This window comes from Panthera uncia, chromosome D1, assembly GCF_023721935.1.
Source record: "Panthera uncia isolate 11264 chromosome D1, Puncia_PCG_1.0, whole genome shotgun sequence".
Lineage (NCBI taxonomy): Eukaryota > Metazoa > Chordata > Mammalia > Carnivora > Felidae > Panthera > Panthera uncia.
Window position 1 is genome coordinate 14,274,637 of NC_064808.1, and position 20,685 is coordinate 14,295,321.

Genomic DNA, 20,685 nt, shown 5'->3' on the forward strand with positions numbered 1-20,685 from the left:
GGCAGCCCACCTTACCTCTCCAATGAAACCAGAACCTCCTAAAGGAAAGGATCCGGGGGTGCCCGGGTGGCTCAGTTAAGCGGCCGACTTCGGGCTCAGGTCATGATCTTGCGGTTTGTGGATTTGAGCTCCGCATTGGGCTCTGTGCTGACAGATCAGAGCCTGGAGCCTGCTTCGGATTCTGTCTCCCTCTCTCTGCTCCTCCCCCATTCTGTGTCTCTCTCAAAAATAAACAAACTTTTTTTTAAAGTGAGGGGGAAAAAAAAAAAAAAGGAAAGGCTCTGGACCGCCAGTTTGCCTCCCCACCCCTCAGGCCCCTGTTACGTCATCACCAACAGCAGGATCCCCCTGCCTTCGGTGTGCTAAATCCTTGATAACATGAATATCTTAATCCTGACCTCAGCTCTCCTTGATGGGCACTATCACACGAATTTAGAGGTGGGGAAACAAGCAGGCAGGTAATGGAGGAGGGGTGAGGAAGCTAATCCAGGTCGTGGTGCAAGCGGCAAACCTGGGATTTGGAAGTTAACTTTGTCTTCCCACACGTCTGAGATGTAATCGCCAAGAGGCTAGATATCTAGTAGGTGCCGGGTAATATTTCAATCTGCAATGTCCATCCAACCATTGCATAACTTGAGTTTAACACTACTTATTGGAGAGCAGGCACCCCTAACATCAGCTCTAAAAATAAAACCAACACACTGGGACACCTGGGTGGCTCAGTCAGTTAAGCATCCTACTTCGGCTCAGGGTCATGATCTCACGGTTTGAGAGTTCGAGCCCCCGTCAGGCTCTGTGCTGAAAGCTCAGAGCCTGGAGCCTGCTTCAGATTCTCTCTCTCTCTCTCTCTCTCTCTCTGCTCCTCCCCCACTCACACTCTGTCTCTCTCTCTCTCTCTCTCTCTCTCTCTCAAAAATAAATAAACATTAAGCAAGATTTTTTTAATGAAATAAATACACCGGACTGATTTTGCAGTCAGGTAAGTAAGAATACACAATTCAGCCCAACTGGCGGCTGACGGCACTTAGAATTTTTCTAGGTACCAACAGACAAGTGGAGACTGCAGTATAAGACACAGTGACTTGACATTTTCTCTCAGTATAAAAAAAAAAACCCTAATGATTTTTTTTTTTTAAGATCACATAAAAAAACAGGTTCTACAGGAGTCACACCTAGTCCAAAAGCCATGCGAGGCAGCCACCACACGGCCCAGGTCTGCAAATGCAAATATTAAATTTAAAATCTGTTTGTAAAAACAGAGAACATCCAGTGCCGGGGTGGGCATAACGAAACAGGCAGCCTCATCCATTCCAATGGCACTGGAAGAGACACACTCCTTCCAGAAAGTCGTTTGTCGAGGGTCGTCAAAGATCAGAGAGGTGCCTGGAAATGAATCTAGAGAAATAATTTCCATTTCACCGAAAATGCTGTACGTGTGAAAATATTCATCCCTGCACTACTTGTAATAGTGAAAAACTGGTTGCCGCTTAAACATCTAAATAGGAGAAAGTGTAAGTGAATTCCAGAATATCCACTCCCTGTAGCATCCTGCAGCTCTTCAAAATTATGTCCCTATTGGGGCGCCTGGGTGGCTCAGTCGGTTGAGCGGCCGACTTCGGCTCAGGTCATGATCTCACGGTCCGTGAGTTCGAGCCCCGCGTCGGGCTCTGTGCAGACAGCTCGGAGCCTGGAGCCTGTTTCGGATTCTTTGTCTCCCTCTCTCTGACCCTCCCCATTCATGCTCTGTCTCTCTCTGTCTCAAAAATAAATGAACGTTAAAAAAAAAATTTTTTTTTTTTAAATTATGTCCCTATCGTCCACGTATCACCGTGGAAAAAAACGTTTTCTTCGTTTAGCTGTTTGGCATTAAAGAATCTGAAACTGTCTCTGCTCTGGGATCACAATTAATTTAGATAACAAACCACCTGGAATAAATTGTAGCCGTAACTACTTTGGAATTATAGTTCTGTGATGCAAGGCAATATGTGGCTTTTTTTCCTCCCTTTCTCTAGTTTCTAAATTCCTTTTAATCTTGTTGTGCCACTCTTATATAATGAAGAAAAAAGTAAAAAATTAAACAACGCATTTTGGACCGCTTGATCTCATGCTAACACAGAGGCTTGCCTGCCCCAAAATAAAGCACCCACTGGAAATGGGGTGTGGGCCATTCATTCTTCTGTTTATCCTAACAGGGCAAATCCTCCCAGAAAATGCCCCAGCAAGGTGACTCTCAACCCAGGCCTGTCCCGATCATAAATCTACGACTCCAATTAAAGTGATCATAGCCCAGCAAAGGGCCTGGGTAATCGGGCACATTAAATGGAGGGTTGATGAGCTGAGGCGATAGGACCAAGAACTATTGTTTTGTTTCATTGATCACGGTCACAATGCTTGCTTGGCACAAAAACAGGCCCTCGATAGGTCTTGCAGGCAGAAATTTCTAGGTGGGAAAATGCACTTGTTCACCCACGCTCTGTGAGCACCAGAGCCCAATACACCCTGAACCCCCGGGGCCTGCAAGGTGTGAGCCCTGAGGTCCCATCAACAGAAACCGGGTCTGGAAGTGAGCACCTCCGACAGACGGGAAATGGGTCCTTTTGTCACCGAGTTGAGAACAAAAACGAGAACAAAAACGATTAAGAGAATTTAAATGTCACTGTAGGAGTAAAGGCCAAACGAAGGGGGAGGGGAAACAAATGTTAACTGAGCCTCTCTACACCACCACCTGTGCTGGGGCCATTGGACAAGATTTCATAAATTCCTAACAGGCTGACTCTAGAACCACACTGCCAAAGCTTGAACCTGGTTCCTTGATTGATTAGCTATGTGACCTCGGGCTGGTGGCTTAACCTCTCTGTGCCTCATTTTTCACTCCTGTCCAATGACAGCAAGAAGAGAACCACCTCATCAGGTGGTTGTGAGGATAAACTCGTCGAAACGGATAAGGCACTCAGCACAGTGCCTGGCACACAGAAAGCATTCAGTCGGTGTCAGCTAATCAGTAGGACCGTGATTCCATTTTGCAGACAAGAAAGACGGGGCCTCAGAGAGGTTCAGAAATTTCCCAAGATCACATAGCTAATAAGAGGCAGTGCTGGGTGGGGACTTCAAAATCTGTATTCTTTTTGGGGCACCTGGCTGGCTCAGTCCGTAGAGCCTATGACTATTGATCTTGGGGTTATAAGTTTGAGCCCGGCGTCGGGCACAGAGATCACTCTTTTTAAAAATCTGTACTCTTTTCACAGAAGCAAGCTAACCCCCCTCACCCTGAGGATTTCTATGGTTCACATTTAGGGCTGTCACGGCAAAAGATAAAAATATTACGAGAAGCCCCTGGGTGGCTCAGTTGGTTAAGCATCTGACTCCTGATTTGGGCTCAGGTCATGATTTTGAGGTTCATGAGTTCGAGCCCTGTGTCCGATTCCTCGCTTGGCGGCTCAGGGCCTGCCTGGGATTCTCTCTCTCCCTCTCTCTGCCCCTCCCCTGCTCAATCTCTCTCTCTCTCTCCCTCTCTCTCTCTCTCTCTCTCTCGCAAAATACATAAATAAACTTTTCTTAAAAAGATTAACATATCATGAAATAACTAGAAATAATATGGGACTAGGAGGCAGTAAGCCTGGATTCCAGGTAATCGTAACTTGGGGAAATACTGGCTTTTTGCCCTTTCAATTCATCCCTTCAACAAACATCTTTCTGAGGCAGGCTCTGCTTGAGGCACGAGGGACAGAGCAGAGAACCGTACAGACAGGGTTCCTCCCTCCTGAAGTCCAGACTCCAGGGGGTGGGCAAATGGAAACCGTGAACCAATGACAGAGTTTGAGGCGGTGGTAAGGGCAGAGGAGATGAGGCAGGACAACGGGAGAGAAGGGTCTGAGAAGAACAGCCAGGAGGCCGTGGGTCATGGTGCATCAAGTGCCCCTTGAGGGTGACAGTGGGGTGGGGTCCAGCGTCCACAGCACGGCTGTGACTGGGGTTGGTAAAAAGGGGCGGGGGGGGGGGGGGGATGAGGGGAGGTGAGAGGGAAGGGAGGGATCTGCTCACATCCAGATCCCCGGTCCAGGCCACCACTGGGGTTGATACTAAGTGAGACATGAAGCCACAGAGGGTTTCAGGCAGGGGCGTAATGTGACTTTGTGGGACGAGAAGAGTCTCGGGGTGAAAGAAAAAGAGCCTCACGTAGGGCTGGCACTTCATAAAGGATCTTTCTTCCTGGGTTTCCCTGTCCTTGTGTTACTAATCCTCTGTAACCCTGGACAATCGTGTCCTTTCTGGGCCTCTGTTTCCAAAAAACTTAAAAAAAAAAGTGGTCTCAGTAGTTGTCAGCCCTGGTTATACATTAACATCATGTGAGGAGTTGGAAGAAAGACAACAGCACCAGGGATGCCCACCCATCCAGATACTCAAAACCCACGACTCAGGAGTGCGGGCCTCCAATCGAGATCTCCTAAAAGCTCCCCAGGAGGAGCCACGGCTGAGAAGGGCCCACGTCGAGTGGCTTCGAAGGCCTTCTTCCCCCTCAATGGTATAAGCACTAACTGGGAGAAGTGCCCAAAAACAGAACGTGCTGCCTTCTGGGACAGCAAGTTCCTCTTTGCTGAGCACAGTCAAACAAAGATCACTTTCTCAGAGATGAAACTCAAGAACCAGACACCAAAGACACCTTTTCCAAAGAGATTTTTGTGGTTTGAAGACTTGCTGGGTGACCCTCCAGTGAGCAAGTCTTAAGCCTCGGAGGGCAAGGGCAAATAAAACAGCGGGTACGCAGCCTCTTGCCTTTCTTGTGGCCACGGCAGACATCACTAATCGATCCCAGCACACTCTCCTGCTGAGCTAGCCCAACCCCAGTGGTCTAACACTCCCTTCCACACGCAGGACCTGAGCAGCCCCTATCAGTCACTTGAAGATGGACACAAACTGGAACCCATTTGTCTTCCCTGGCCTAATGTCCCCAGAGGTCCTTTCTCACTCTGACGTTTCTTTGAGGCGCTGATCCTTTTTATCTTCTTACTAGTAATGATTAACTACCAAGTTGCATGGCAATGAGCTCAGCTGGTCGGAGGCCAGACTGTGAGATCACACGTTCCATCCCTGAGGGCAGGTTTTGCTTTATCTCCTGACTCTCAGACTCTTTGTCCTCCCCAGGTGGCATCCTGCCCCAGGCAGCTGCACCCCCAAACAGGGCCTGAGACAGACTCCGGGGCCAGCCAGGGCTGTTCCTGGAAAGGCTCATCAAAGTGATCACCAGTGCTATCACTGATAGTTGCAACAATAATAAGGACAGCAGCTGGCATTTGTGGGACACTCTCTGTATGCCAGGCACCATACATTTTCTTGTGGAATCTTGATCACAATCGTCTGAAATCATTTATTATCCCCATTTGGCACATGAGAAAATTCGGGCCTTTAGAAGCACTGTGCTGCTGTTGGTCACAAAGCAGTGGAAGCGAGATGGTGAACAGCCGCATCCCTGGCCCTGGGCAAGTCCCTTCATCTCTTGGTGCCTCCCTTCTAAAACGGACAAGGTCATTTGAAGGATGAAGTGGAGTCCAGCACACAGGGTATGAGAGCACTGAGGACATCTCAGAATAACTGGCTGGAATCTGGGTACACGAAAATGGAGCCCCAGGGGCACCCGAGTGGCTCAGTCGGTTGAGTGTCCGCCTTCGACTCAGGTCATGAATTCATGGTTCATGAGTTTGAGCCCCGCGTCGGGCTCTGTGCTGACAGCTCAGAGCCCGGAGCCTGCTTCCGATTCTGTGTCTCCCTCTCTCTCTGCCGCTCTCCTGCTCACATTCTGTCTCACTCTCTCGCAAAAATAAATAAAACATTTTCAAAAATTTAATTTGCTTATTACATACATATTTGAGTGAAGATGTCCAGGGGACAAGTAGATATGAGCCAGGCAGTCAGAGGTAGAGGTCAGATTTAGAGTTAAATGTTAGGGAATTAATGAGGGGATGGATATCTTCTTTTAAAATTTTTTATTGTGGGGAGCCTGGGTGGCTCAGTTGGTTGAGCGTCCGACTTCAGCTCAGGTCATGATCTCACGGTCTGTGAGTTCCAGTCCCACGTCGGGCTCTGTGTTGACAGCTCAGAGCCTAGATCCTGGAGCCTGCTTCCGATTCTGTGTCTCCCTCTCTCTCTGCCCCTCCCCCACTTGCACTCTGTCTCTCTGTCTCTCTCTCAAAAATAAAATAAAAACATAAAAAAAATTTTTTTAAATAAACATTTTTAAAAAATTTTTTTTTAATTTAAGAAAATGGCGCCCCAGACAACAGTATGCCCAGACCAGGTCTGACCAGCACTGAGCTGGGGCACTTGTTCGCCTTCACAAAGTGATGTTTTCCTGAAAAGCTGGTGCACAGCAAGTGTTCAGAAAGCCAACCCTCCTCGCTGCTGGCTGGCAGCACCATCAAGTTCAAGTGGGTTTCCTGGGTTCCTCCTCCAGCTCATTCCTGCAGGTCTCCCTGCCTCGGCTGGGACAGCCCTGGGGCCTCTCTAAACACTCTAGAAGCTGAAAACTGCTCCAGGGAGCTAGTGGGAGGGGGAACTTGGCAGCCAATCTCTTGGTCATGGGATCTCGCTTTGACTGGGTCTATCTCTTGTGTGGAACGTGGCGCATTTGGGCCCTTCCCTCAACTTCACATCCCCAACAGCAGACCTTGGCCCCACACATACCGCATTAACACCGGCTTCCTTTCCCACCCTGGAGAGAAGGAGTATAATGTCAGTTATCCCCATTTTGCAAAGGAGGAAACTGAGGCTGCGAACACAGGGAGAAATGTTGCATGGGAATCAACGCCCGGGTGCCAAGACCCCTAGGGCACTGCTTGCTCTACCACAGCATCCCTAAAACAAGCAGGGAGTCAGATGCGAAGCCTCTCTTGAGCAACCTGGCTGTTTGTCGCATCTGTAAACACTCTTAGTTTATAGCTACTGTCTCACTGGGAAGAGGAAGTCAGTTACCAACAGCGTCACATGGAAAATGGAAGAAGGGCGGGTCCCCACTACTGAGACTGCCAGGTGCAGGCAATCTATACCTTTCCTTCCCAACAGGCATGGCCTAAAGCAGTGGCTCTCAACCAGGACGCTTTCCCCGTCGGGGGACATCTGGCAGTGTCTGGAGACATTTTTCATTATCACAAGTGGAGGGGGTGGGGGTTCTGGCATCGAGCAGAGGCAGGGATGCCACTGAACATCCTACCATGCACAGGACAGTCCCTAAAACAACTAACGGGGCCCCAAGGATCCATAGTGCTGAGGCTGAAAAATCCTGGGCTAAAGGAAAAGAAGTCCCCACCCATCCTCACCCCAACCACAGTGTTGGACAGTTGCAAAGCCTAAAGACCAGACTCCAGGGGCGAGCAAAGGCTAAGTGCTATGTGCACATCTCCCAAAAGAAATCAAGACTGCTGGCCAACTCAGTGGTCAGGCAGAGGCTGAGGGTCTGAGTCTTACCCCTCCCCCAATACGTCTGTCCTCCCTTTTTGAATGTTTAATTTGTGTGCTATACAATTCTTTGTGATACATACTTACTTTACATACTTCCTGTAACAACCTTAGAGCGGAGTCACGTTATCACCACTATTTTATAGTTGAGAAAACTGAGGCACAGAAAAGTTTGAGCATAATCAAAGTGAAACAAGGAATTCCCATCCAGGCATCTGGCTCCAAAGCCAGGTTTTAACCCCTGCACTATACTCGGTCCCATGAACGAGCCCAGAGTGAGACTATCAACAAAGGTGACTTCATGTTGTCTGATGTCCACAATCACAGGAACAGACTCCCAGCAACCAGGAAGCTAAATTCGAGGTTATCAATGATTTTAGAGAAGCCCCGATCTGAGCTATAAAAACCATTTCAGTATCAAGTCTAAACTCTAATGAGAACGCGGGATCAGAGAACAAGGAAAGAGGGGGTTTCAGGGAAAGTAGTTTGCAGGATGAGATGAGCTGGAGAAATGGGTCGAGGCATGAAGTCAGAAGATGGGCATTTGGTGATGAGGCCAAGCTATATGCAGCAGGTATATAGCGACATAAGAGAGATGAGCTAGGCTGGCAAGCTCTAAATCTAAAAGATGTGGTTAGTGCTTCGTAAATGGTTGCCGGAGGACGAATTTAATGAACTGGGATGGCCTCGCCAGCAGGGAAAAATGGCAAGCAGGACCATTATTCGCCTACAGGAAAGGCTCACTTGGTTGTATGTGATCTCGTGCGCACGCACACACATGATCTCCTGCTGTAGCTTAACTAACATTATTCTTTCCTAGAGACAGTTATGATTCAGAGTCTAGCGGGGCAATCCTCAGACAGGCCAACACGTCTTAAGGAAGAGCTCTTATGCCTACATCTCCTACAGTTTCTCTTCAGGCAGTAGGATTTGGTGCCACTTTAGATAACAACACTCCCAGGCATCAAGGTTCATAAAAGTTGAACACCTTCAGGGGCACCTGGGTGGCTCCGTCGGTTAAGCCTCTGACTCTTGATTTCGGTTCGGGTCACGATCTCACAGTCTCATGGGTTCAAGCACATCACGGAGCCTGCTTGGATTCTCTCTCTCCTCTCTCTCTCCCTCTTTCTCCCACTCTCCCCCGCTCAAAGGAAAAGTTGAACACCTTCAGAGAAGTTCTCCTCCAACCTTGGGCACATGGCAACTGCATCCCCAGGAGACAGTGTGTTAATAAAGAGGGGTATATCGGAAGTGGAAAATTAAGTACCTACTGAACACCATAAACTGGACGGGGTGCCTTATACACCTTCCCCAATTATCCCTAATAATTCATGGCCTGGCAACCACTGTCAGTTTCCAGATGACACAACGGGTTCCAAGAAGCATAAGCACCTGGGGAGACAGCAGGGGCGCATGGTGTAGGACAAGAGCGTGGATTTGGATCCACGCTTCTGCTGATACCAAAGGCCGTGCTCCTCTTCTTACGGGACACTCTGAAGCCAGGTCACCCATGCCCAAATTCAACTTCTACAAAACCCAAATACATTCACAACAGGAAGGCCAAGACATGTCATTCATTTGATTGGAGCCAAGACCCCAAAGTTTCAGGAAGCCTTTATCACATATCTATAGCAAAGATACCCTTATCTTTTGTGGCTTTTGGAAGCATTTTACTTCTGCCACAGCATGACTCTAGGCAACACCCTTCCCACAGAAGATGGCCTTGCTACCTTTGGGAATGGCCCTCAAGTCCAGCTGTCCATCCAGGAGACTCAGACATGGCCTCGCTCATGTAGGTAATACTATCTGGCTCCCCTCTTGTGCTCCCAAAGAAGCCCACAGCTAGCTGGGTGAGATGTGTGGCCATGACCCAGATCGTAACTCTCCGGGCCTCAGTTTCCCTCCCTGTACCTACATCATAGGATTACACAATAGGTAAAATCCACAATATTCAACCTGTGGTAGCTGCTATTGTTATTTTGATTATCTCAATTCATCCGAAGACAATCATCAGAGATGGGTTCAGAGATTTAATCACAGAATCATCTGAATAGTGTTGATTGTGGCAAAAAAAAAAAAAAAAAAAAATGTTAAAAAAAAAAACACACTAGAAGATTAATCACAGGAGAAATGAGATCCAGGACCTCTGTCTAATGCAGGATGCAACAGCTGAGGTTACACAAGAGAACATCTACTGGCAGGGGAAAATGTTTGCCACACATTGTCACTGCTTCACAAACTGCCACAAACTGCCCCCGAGAACCCAGAAGAGAGTGGACTCACACCCCCAGGAACTGGAGATGTCTTTGTGGTCTCTTGCATTCACCGAAAACATTCTGGATGCATATTTGGTATCTAATCTATACTGTGTCCCTATTTGTTTCAAAACACTTTCCACCGAGTAACAGTGACCCTCCAGGAGAAAGCCTCATGTTTATGCTGTAGATTTCTGGGGTCCCCCTAGGGATGCTTCTGCCCCTGGTCCTAATACACATATAGACACGAAAAATGAAAGTCACAAAACACGTGTGGCAGGTAGTCCTATTTTAGGATGGAAGGGGAGGGGGGAGAGAAAGAGAGAGGAAGGAAGGAAGGAAGGAAGGAAGGAAGGAAGGAAGGAGAAAATATAAATAAAGACAAGGATCACCCATCAAAATAGTTTAGGAAGTGGAGATTACAGGTAATTTTGCTTTCTTCTTTTATTTATCTATATTTCCAATTTGTATATATTAAAAACAACAACAACCAGTACTAACTTACGTCAGAACTGAACAAACCAGCTCTGGATCAGGACCCTCGGGCCAACTGGGGGCTACGGGCCCCCAGAGGATCAGCATGAGAGGAGTGAGGCCAGCACAACCTGGAGGTAAACATTCTGGGGTGGAAGGCCAGGCAGGGCCAAGGGTGAGTCCCCCACTGGGTGATGATCCCTCAGAACCATCCCCCAGCTGGGTGATGATCCCTCAGAACATCAGACCACCTGAGACTCCCAAGTTCTCTTCCAAAGCACACAACACAACAGGCAGTGTTAGCTCTCTACTTAACCCTGAACCAAAGAACACAAAGCATCGCCAAAGGCTTGTTCTACACAAGTGTTCTTCAGAAGTGGTCCCTCTGAAGTTTCCAGAAGGGCAGCTACTTAAGAGTAGGCCTCCTCAGCTTTCAGTGGACCTGCTCCCTTCCTATGCACCTCCCTGGAAGCTGGTCCTTCCTGTACCGGCCACTGCAAGACAGTCTTCAGCTACATATGGGGGCACTTACAATGCATAATTGGGGACTTCATACTGGTGTTCCATTGTCTCTGGAGACAGAAGCCACCTTCACCCCCACATCTTCTGCCGCTCAATCCCCTATGACAGTAGCTTCCAGTTTTTTTGGACAATGCCTAAAGCCACAATAAGAAATTAACTTTCAGGGCGCCTGGCTGGCTCAGTAGGTAGAGCATGTGACTCTTGATCTCGGGGTTGTGAGTTCGAGCCCCACCTGGAGTGTGGAGATCACTTAAAAATAAAATCTTAAAAAAAGAAAAGAAAAAGAAATCCACTTTCTGTGTAATTCAGTATGAAGACACACAAAGTCTACATAACTGAAACAAGTTTCACGACACAATACTTACCTTTTCTACGTGCGGTAAACCCTGATATTTTCTAGCCCATCGCTTTTTCATGCCGCTCATAACTTAAATTGGTTTTATGACCCACAGATGTAAACACGCTGTTTTACAGCAGATACATCTATGTTTTGGTTTTCCAAACTTCTACAAATGTTCTGGATTATATTAGGGGGAATCATATACAATTACCAATATTCAAAGGACCAGAAACAGTCATTTCATATGGTTCAACCTAATAAGTATGTATGAACCAACCAGGGGACTCAACCGCCCAATTCGCCTCTTGTAAGCTAATTATATTTGACTGACTTTTACAACTAGGCTACATCTGTGCAAAGACAGATGCCACCTGGGTTGGACAAGTCACCTAGGGACAGACCGAGCCACGACATAAATTACAATGACAAACTCACAGGAATGTTTCAAGGGTTGAATGAGCTCATATATGCCAAAGGGCTTTCTAAACTATAGGGTAAAAATAATTTTTAAGTCTTTTTAAGTACTAAATTATGCCCGTACCTCAACAAATTACGATAATAAAACAACAGCCAACATCTTTTGAAGGTTTATTTCATGCTACGAACTTGTTATTTGGATCCAGTCAGTCTTCCACCACAACTCTATTTGGTAGGTATCTTTGCTGTCCCCATTTTCCGGATGAGAACAAGTGAGGCTCCGGGCATCAGAATTGTTGGCCCAAGGTCACCTGGCTGGGAATCGGAGGAGTCCGGTCTCTCTGACTCCAAAGCCAGTGCACTAAGCTCTGGGTAGCAATCTCCCTGCATACCCACAACCACCTCCCAGCAGCTCTCCTTCTCCAGGCCTTGGGGACAGGACCATCAGCCTGGTCCACTCTCAGTGGGGAAGAGCGAACTCCCATGACATAAGGACATGAAGAGAAGGCAACCAGTTCAGCCAGCAGCAGGAAATGCAGGATCACCTTGCTGCCATAGAAACTGACGGCAGTCAGCACAGACTCTCTTGGTCTCCCATCTCCCGCAATTAGAGCCAAGGATTATGTCTTTAAACTTTCAGTGGGGGCATCTGGTTTGTGGGTTCGAGGCCTGCATCAGGCTCTGTGCTGACTGCTCAGAGCAGAGCCTGCTTCAGATTCTGTGTCTCCCTCTCTCTCTGCCCCTTCCTGGCTCACACTGTCTCTGTCTGTCTCTCTCTCTCTCACTCGCTCACTCAAAAAGAAGTAAACATTAAAAAAAACAAATTTAAACTTTCAGTTGGTGGCATTAAATAGCTCCTCTTGTCCTTACAGAAAATGTACCCAGAGACCAGGGCAGCCACAGTTAGAGCCAGCCAGGTCACAGAGAAATACTCAAGTCAATGCAAGGAGGACTCTGTCTTTCTAAGGGACATGGTCAATATTCCTGTGCCCCTCTGGGCCCAGGACCACACTGGCCACTCTCCAGTCATATCTCGCGGTCATTTAATCTATAATTCAATTATATGCACCGTCAAAAGAGAAATATAATTTAAATTGTGCTACCAGGAAAGCCTACACTGCTCCACATACATGTATATGTGTATAAGTATACATTCCATTGCAGATTTAATCTCTTAAATCCAATTTGAAGACTTTGTAGCACAATTTTGAAAAGTCAAAATTATGGCCATGTGCCCTAACTTTAAAATCTAACTCTTGGGGCGCCTGGGTGGCTCAGTCGGTTGAGCGTCCAACTTCGGCTCAGGTCATGATCTCCCGGTCTGTGAGTTCGAGCCCGGCGTCAGGCTCTGTGCTGACAGCTCAGAGCCCGGAGCCTGCTTCAGGTTCTGTGTCTCCCTCTTTCTCTGCCCCTCCCCTGCTCATGCTCTGTCTCTGTCTCAAAAATAAATAAAACATTAAAAAAAAAAAATTTTTTTTTTTTAAATCTAACTCTTGGGGCACCTGGGTGGCTCAGTCGTCTAGGCATCCGACTTCAGCTCAGGTGGTGATCTCACAGGTCATGGGTTCGAGCCCCACATCAGGTTTTGTGCTGACAGCTCAGAGCCTGGAGCCTGCTTTGGATTCTGTCTTTCTCCCTCTGCTCTCCCCAGCTCACACTCTGTCTCTCTCTCAAAAATAAATAAACATTTACAAAAATGTTTTAAATCTAACTCTTAAGTAAACGGAAAATTTTCATTAAATATTGTTTCTTTTTTTTTCTTTTTTTTTAGATTTTATTTTTAAGTAATCTCTACATCTAACGTGGGGCTGGAACTCACAGCCCGGAGATTAAGAGTCACAAGCCCCGCCGGCTAAACCAGGCAGGCGCCCCATTGTTAAATACTGTTCTCCTAATTCCGTATCCATTTACACAAGGAACTTTAACAATAATAACGCAGTCTCAACTTATCCAACTACCCTGTGTGAGCAGCACTACTACCATTATTATTAGCACTTTAGAAATGTAAACACCAAGGGTCAGAAAGGTTAGGCGCCACCCAAGGTCACAGCTAGTCAGGTGGGAGGCCAGGACTGCAATCAGGCAGTCTGGTTCCACGCTTCATATTCTCGTCACCACCCAGGGATCTCATCTATCCCTGAGTCACTAAGGAACAAGGGCCACATCTAAAATAGTTGGAAAACACACGCATTTCCAACACAAATCAGAACCGAAGGACGAACTTCTTTAATTTCCAAAGAGCTTATACAAATCAATAACAAAATAGCAATCTTTTTTTTTTTTAACGAACCAGGAGTTAACAGAAAAGAAACGGAAGGAAGGAATGCAGACACCCCAAAACATAAGAAAAAATATTCAACTAACTCAAATAAAGATATAAGTAAAAGTCAGGATACAACTTCTCGCCTCTCAGATTTAAACATTTAACAATTTTCACAGCGCCTGGTTGGCTCACTCAGTAAAGCATGCGACTCTTGATATTGGGACTGTCAGTCAGAGTCCCATGTTGGGTGTAGAGACTATTTAAAATTTGTTTAATCTTAAAAAAATTAAAAAATAAAAATTAAACAACCCTCAATTCTCACACCTATGGATGCAGGTATAAACTGGGGCAATGTTTTTATAGGAGAGCTTAACAATAGCTCTCAAATTTTAAATGCATGTACCCTCTAACACAGCAACCCTAAAATTAGAAATGTATGGACATCGTTTTGAAAGTGACAAGAAATGTGTACCAAAGACAGTCTCTGAAGCATGATTTGTAAGAGATGGGGGGGGAGGGGTGCAAAAACAATTAAAGTGTCTATTGATATGGGAATGGTTTAATAAATCGTGGTAAATTCACACATTAGAATCCCAGACAGTCATTTAAAAAAATGAGTTAAAGCAGGTATTAAATGACCTCTAAGACAACAAGGTAAATCGAAAGGTTAAGTAGAATACAATGTATACATAAAGTTTTCTTTAATGTAATTTTTTAAAAAGATGAATACAGATACTTGCATACAATACAAAGAAACATTCCCCCTCCCCCCACCCGGAAGGAAACCAAGAATGCCCACAGTAGTTATCTTTGAAAAAGACTAGTATTTTTCTAACAGTATACAGTTTTACATTGGAGAGTTTTTAACCTGAGATTCATAGGCTATTTTGAAGAGCCTATGAAACCCCTGACATTGGATACAAAATTGCAAATATGTACATTCCTTTTGTGGAAAGGAAGCTTCGCTTTTACTTACTCTGTAAGGGTCTTAATACCTCCCCCTCCCCAGGAAGATTAAGAACCACTGTGTTATATAGACTCCACGTTGGTACTATGTTTTAATAGTCACTCACTTATTTACTCAGAAGCCATGAACTAACACTGGGCTGGGGCCCAGCACAGGCACCCAGAAAACCACCACCCATTCCTGCCCTGGAGAAGGAGATAGTTTGGGGCATAATGACGACATTGTCTGCTCGAAACTCAGAAAAGGCAACAGGGTACAGCTTTCCTCTAACAGGAAGAAGGAAAAGTGGAACTGAAAATTATTTGCATGTTTAAAATTAGACCTTCTGTGGAAGCTGACACTACTTTGCTTTCAAAATGCCCCCCAACCTCGGTCTCAATACCACCAGCCCTCCACCCGGGCATTTACATGCCATGGAAATTCTAAGACAATGGGAAGACCACAGCTATCACTAATAAGGAAGTAATAACAAATTTCCTATGGCTCCTGTCCCCATAGGTGTCACCAGAGAAGCCACTGGAAAGCCACACAAGGTGGTGGCAAAGTTGCTGTGGACTTCTCTGGTCTGATATATCTGCCACCTCCAGGGATCTCGATGTAGATCCCTGCCCGACTCATCCCTGTAGAAGCTGGGGGCGGGGAACGTGTGGAGGACAACAAGGACATCACACACACAGCCTACATCACAACTGTCACTGGTTAGCTGGGGGTAATCAGAGTAATGTCTCACTCCCAAATCCTGTAAGTCATGAAGACAGGCTCCCTTTCTTACCCACAGGCCTCCACTCAGTGCCTGCTGCACACCCAGTATCTCCCAAACTTAAGCAATGTTTCACCTTTACAAGTTTGCCATAACCATACCACCCTTACATAATTATTCACCCAGTATTTTCCTTTGGATCAGCTTTTTATTAAATTTAAGCAAATTTATATACCATGACACTCCATTTAGTCTCAATCTACCTATAAAATCATGGACCTGGGGGCGCCTGGGTGGCGCAGTCGGTTAAGCGTCCGACTTCAGCCAGGTCACGATCTCGCGGTCCGTGAGTTCGAGCCCCGCGTCAGGCTCTGGGCTGATGGCTCGGAGCCTGGAGCCTGTTTCCGATTCTGTGTCTCCCTCTCTCTCTGCCCCCCCCCCGTTCATGCTCTGTCTCTCTCTGTCCCAAAAAAAAAAAAAAAAAGTTGAAAAAAAAAAAAAAAAATCATGGACCTGAGGGGCACCTGGCCGACTCAGTCGGTTAAGCGTTCAACCCTTGGTTTCACCTCAGGTCATGATCTCACGGTTCGTGAGTTCAAGCCCCGCATCGGGCTCCACGAAGACAGCAGGGAGCCTGCTTGGGGTTCTCTCCCTCCCTCCCTCTCTCAAAATAAATAAAGAAACGTTTTTTAAAAACTTTAAAAAAATTTTAAATATAAAATAAATAAAATCATGGACTTGATATGCAACTATTTTTTTCCACTAACATCCCCTAAAATAAATCATTCTTAATAGTTTAAAAAAAAAAAAAATGTGCTAACTTCATCTTGCACGCCCGCAGGTGCCACTCTGTGAGAAACGCTTGATAGGTATTTGTTATATGAACTAATGATGTGAAGCCCCACTTGTCCCCAAATAACAGCAGCAGCCACAGCCAGCAATCGAATCGTGCCTCCGATTTTACACAGCAGTTCCTCTTCTATCATATTTGATCCTCTCAACTGCCCAGTGAAACAGGAAGTGTCAGTCCCATTTTCCAGATAAGGACATGAGGAGTCACAGAGCTTGAGGGACTTTGCCCAAGTTGATGCAGCTACGAACTGGCAGAGCAAAGACCCGAACCCAGGTCTTTCCCCTCCACACCCCGTCTCCACTAAGACTCAGGGTCTCAAAGCAACAGGAGCAGGAAAGAGGCACCTGGGTTGTCAGTGGCACGGACGGAGCAGATCCTATAGTAGGATTCAGAGAAGCCACAGTGACTCCCTGCCCCATCAGGGTTCAGGGCCCACAAGCCTGTTCTTCATCCCCGAAAATCCATCACCTCATCTCTTAGCTGCACACTGAAGACCTTCTCTAAAACACACGGCATGGGGCGCCAGGGTGGCGCAGTCGGTTAAGCGTCCGACTTCAGCCAGGTCACGATCTCGCGGTCTGTGAGTTCGAGCCCCGCGTCAGGCTCTGGGCTGATGGCTCAGAGCCTGGAGCCTGTTTCCGATTCTGTGTCTCCCTCTCTCTCTGCCCCTCCCCCGTTCATGCTCTGTCTCTCTCTGTCCCAAAAATAAATAAAAAACGTTGAAAAAAAATTTTTTTTCTTTTTAAAAATAAAAAATAAATAAATAAATAAAACACACGGCTTTGTTCAGCACAGGACAGTGAACTGGGGCGGTGGAGACATCAGACCCGGTTCTACCACATACTGGTTATGAATCATTGGTGAGTTCCAGCCTCAGTTCTCTCTCAGATAAAACGGCTCCTACCTTTTAGTATTTCTGAAATGGTCAAATGACTTAATGCACCCAAACCCTTGGCACATACGATGTTGCCCATTAATTATAATATTACCAGCGGCACTAGGTTAAAAAGGAAACACACAGAAAATTGCCTCTTACACTGCACTCAAAATAATTCCCTTGGCCAAGCAGTGAATGGACGAAGAAGTAATTGCAGATGATGTGCTGGCTAAACCCAGGCCCACAGCCACTCAGCAACTCTCCCTCGGCCTCAACCCCAAGCAAGGATTACTTTTAGGAGCTAAATGACCTCTTTGCTGACCAATGTTGCTCACACAAGAGCCAGGATTGTCTCTGCTCAGGAAAGCTTGGGTATCCGTGGTTGTCTTTATTGTAGGGCTCAACCTGAAATCAACTCAAAGTCACAGTCTAACCATAAACCAGTCCGCTCTGTTTTCTTAAACCATCTGCAAACAAAACATCATCGCTCAGTTCCTCCGCCGTTGTTCTGAAGCAAAACAAAAATATTTAAAGTCACCCGTAGGAGAATTTAACAAGCAACTTAAGGAGGAATCAAAACATTTTTTTGTAGTCCAGATGAAGCAGGCAGGTAAGCAGGCTTAAGGATTAGCTATTATTGATAATAGACACAAACACTTATTACTCACCAGGAAACTAAAAAGCAAAGAAAAAGCAAATCCCAAACACTGTAAGACCAACAAAACAGCTATTGGTCACCAGCTTTTTTTTTTCCCCCCATTTTAAAGCAGCTCCACTATCAACCTATTTCTTAAAGACTCTGTCAGGGCTATATTTCCCAAGAAAAGGAGGCAAGGTTGGGGGGAAACTGCTTTGTCACCTTGTCTAAAACATACACATAAACCAAAATTAGTGTGCAAAAATGCTACAAGAATGGGTGGAGTCAGACGTTGCAACCAGCACAGTCCTCAAGCTGGAATCATCTCTGACCGTCCTTCCTGTCTTGGAGAAGGGGAATGAGATGCCAAGGTCAAAATGGCTTTTCCAGCCCTACTAAGCACCGAATCTTCCAGCATCTCTCTGCTTTCCAGCCTCCACACCCATCCTCATTAATTCACAAACAGACCTGTGCCTTTTCCAAGAGTTGCCCATTTTTTTTAACCTGTGAGTGTTGACGCCATTTAACACACACACACACACACACACACACACACACCATCCAAGCCTCAGAAAACCAATCAAATGTTAGGGAGGTAGTCTGATACCTTCACCCACATTTCCTAAATGCACAAACTTCAGAAATCTCAAACATGACTTCCGATCTCAAATATGTTTCAACCTTGAAAGGTTCAATTTACATCCACAGTTTTGGGAGTACTCGGTGGGGTAAGGCTGTGTCTAGTGTGAAAAGTAACCGCAAAGTGAAAACATGGAAAAAAAAAAAAAAAAGGCACGGTGAAAATACTAGGCAATGCAGATGCCCATCCGGTCTCCTCCACACTCTTGCTAGGTAACCTCAGCCTGATCACTGTCTTCTCTGGGCCTCAATATTCTCATCTAAAAAAATGAAGGGTGTGAGCTGTCTTGAAAGTCTGGTCTGGCCCCCAAATTCCCTGAAATATTCAGTATCAAAATGAACTGTCAACTGTGGATTGTGAAAATGCTTTTTCAGAGAGCCTTTCACATTTCCTATTTTATAATGTATCCAAAAACAAGAAATAGAAAGAGTCCCCTTGAGTTTCCACAGAACAAACGAGAGAAAGGAAATATCTGAATCGGGGACACGCAGAGAGCGGTAGTGTGATACTGAGATACAGGGAAGGCTTGGGCAAGCAATAAATTCACCCAAGAAATTTTTCACTGATTCAAAGCATAGTAACCATTATGGACAAAGTAATAATAACATAATACAAAATATATGTGTCAAACTAAAAATAAATGAAGATCAAGTATTTCTTTAGTATGAACTTTGGTACAAGAGATCTTCAATTATGAGGCTTTTTTTTTTTTTTTTTTTTTGTAATTCATGGACTGCTGTCCATGAATTTCCTTAAAGGGACAGGAAGAAGACAGTCTATTCACACTTCACCCTACTGTAACACCGCCATCTGGACATCCTTTAAGGTTTACAAAGCTGTTTCAGACATTGGCCAGTGGAAGCCCCTCAAACAATTCTTGGGGCAGGTGGTGTGAACCCACCCTACAAATGCTGTTAAAAAGAGCATGCCCAGCCCTGAAGCCCGGCCCTTGGAGCTGATTCTTCCGACGCCTAATCCAGTATTCTCTGCAGGAGGCCACACTGTCCTTTCCAAAGTCTACTGAGGAAAACTGGGAGGGGACATGAGCAACTCCTTGGGTGCTGAGAGTTGCTGGAACCCCCAGGCCTCAACTCCCTTCTCAGCCGGCCTGCGAGGCCTCCTTGCTGCCCCAAGGCTGTGTTTTTGCTGTCAGGCAGTCCTGTATTTGTGCCTGAAAACTTTTCCCTGAAACCAGGCTCCATCCTTAGCCAATAACTCATCTCCCAGGCTTCAAGCATCATCTCCCTAGAGCCGTCGTTTGTATAAAACAAGCAAGACTTTCATTAACAAAACGCACAACAGGGGTCTCGCCAGGCCACTTTCGGCCGCGGGTGCAAGACCCCAGCAGGCTCCTGGAAGGCGGTGAGGACCAACCTGCTAGCTCAGCTCCCGCGGCCAAGGCTGGGTGATTCTGCTCTTTCACATCTCCCCCCCCCTTAAGTTCCCTATCTGTGACATGGGAATGTCTCCCAGCTGCCCTGCCTCGCCCCCAGTGGGAATACTCTGAAGGGGAAACGGCGCTTTCAGAAAGGTCGGCCGCCAAAATGCCAGGCACAGCATTATCTGAAAAGCGAAGCTAGAAAACAGGGCGGTGGGGAGGGAGAGCCTGCGCCCACAAAGCACGACTTCAACGCCCAGGGAAGCCAGCGGCTTCCCCGGGAAGGGGGACCGTCGCCTTGACGAACGCTTGCGAGTGGCCACCTCTGCCGGGGCTGGAGACTTTCCCCAGAAGCGGTGCCCTCGGCCGCGAGGCCCCCGCGCCTCGCCCACCGCCCCGCGGCCCCAAGCCCGGCCCTGCCCGGGCTCCCCCGGGGCCGCCGCCGCTGCCCTCCGGCCCGGCCCCTCGGGCCCCTGCGGGCCGGGTCGGAGGTCGGCCGCGCTCGGCCAGGCCGGCCCCGCTCCGCGACGCGAGCCCTTCGCAAACACGCCCCCTCCGGCCGCCGCGGGCGGGCGAGCCGGGCCCGCGCCGGCCAGATGTGACCAGCTCCGGGAAGGGCCGGGCCAGAGACGGCCTGGAGCCCGCGCGGGGGCTTCCACGGGAGGCCACGGGCACCCCGGACCTCGGGTCCCGCCGCGCCCCCGCCGGGACCGGGCAGCAGGGGCAGGGGCTCGGTCGCCGGCGCGCGAGGCCGGCTGGGTTCCGGCGAGCCCCCTCCAGGAGGGGGGCTCCGAGCTCTCGGGCCCCTCGCCACCTCCCGCGGACCCCGCAGGCAGGGCACACCCGGGCAGGTGCAAGGGATGCCAGTCCCGCCCCCACCCTCCGTGCTCTCCCCCCACCCCCCACCCCCACA

General features: G+C 47.4%; 1 protein-coding gene and 1 long non-coding RNA gene across 2 annotated transcripts in view; both read right to left on the minus strand.

Moving 5' to 3' along the window:
- The window catches only part of PTPRJ (protein tyrosine phosphatase receptor type J), a 170,796-nt gene that overhangs the window by 149,613 nt on the left and 498 nt on the right, over positions 1-20,685 (minus strand). The window lies entirely within an intron of this gene.
- On the minus strand, positions 271-20,663 carry LOC125912641 (uncharacterized). Its single transcript, XR_007454794.1, has 2 exons — positions 15,901-20,663; positions 271-15,666 (listed from the first exon to the last, which is right to left on the minus strand). It is a non-coding gene; the product is annotated as an uncharacterized LOC125912641 (long non-coding RNA).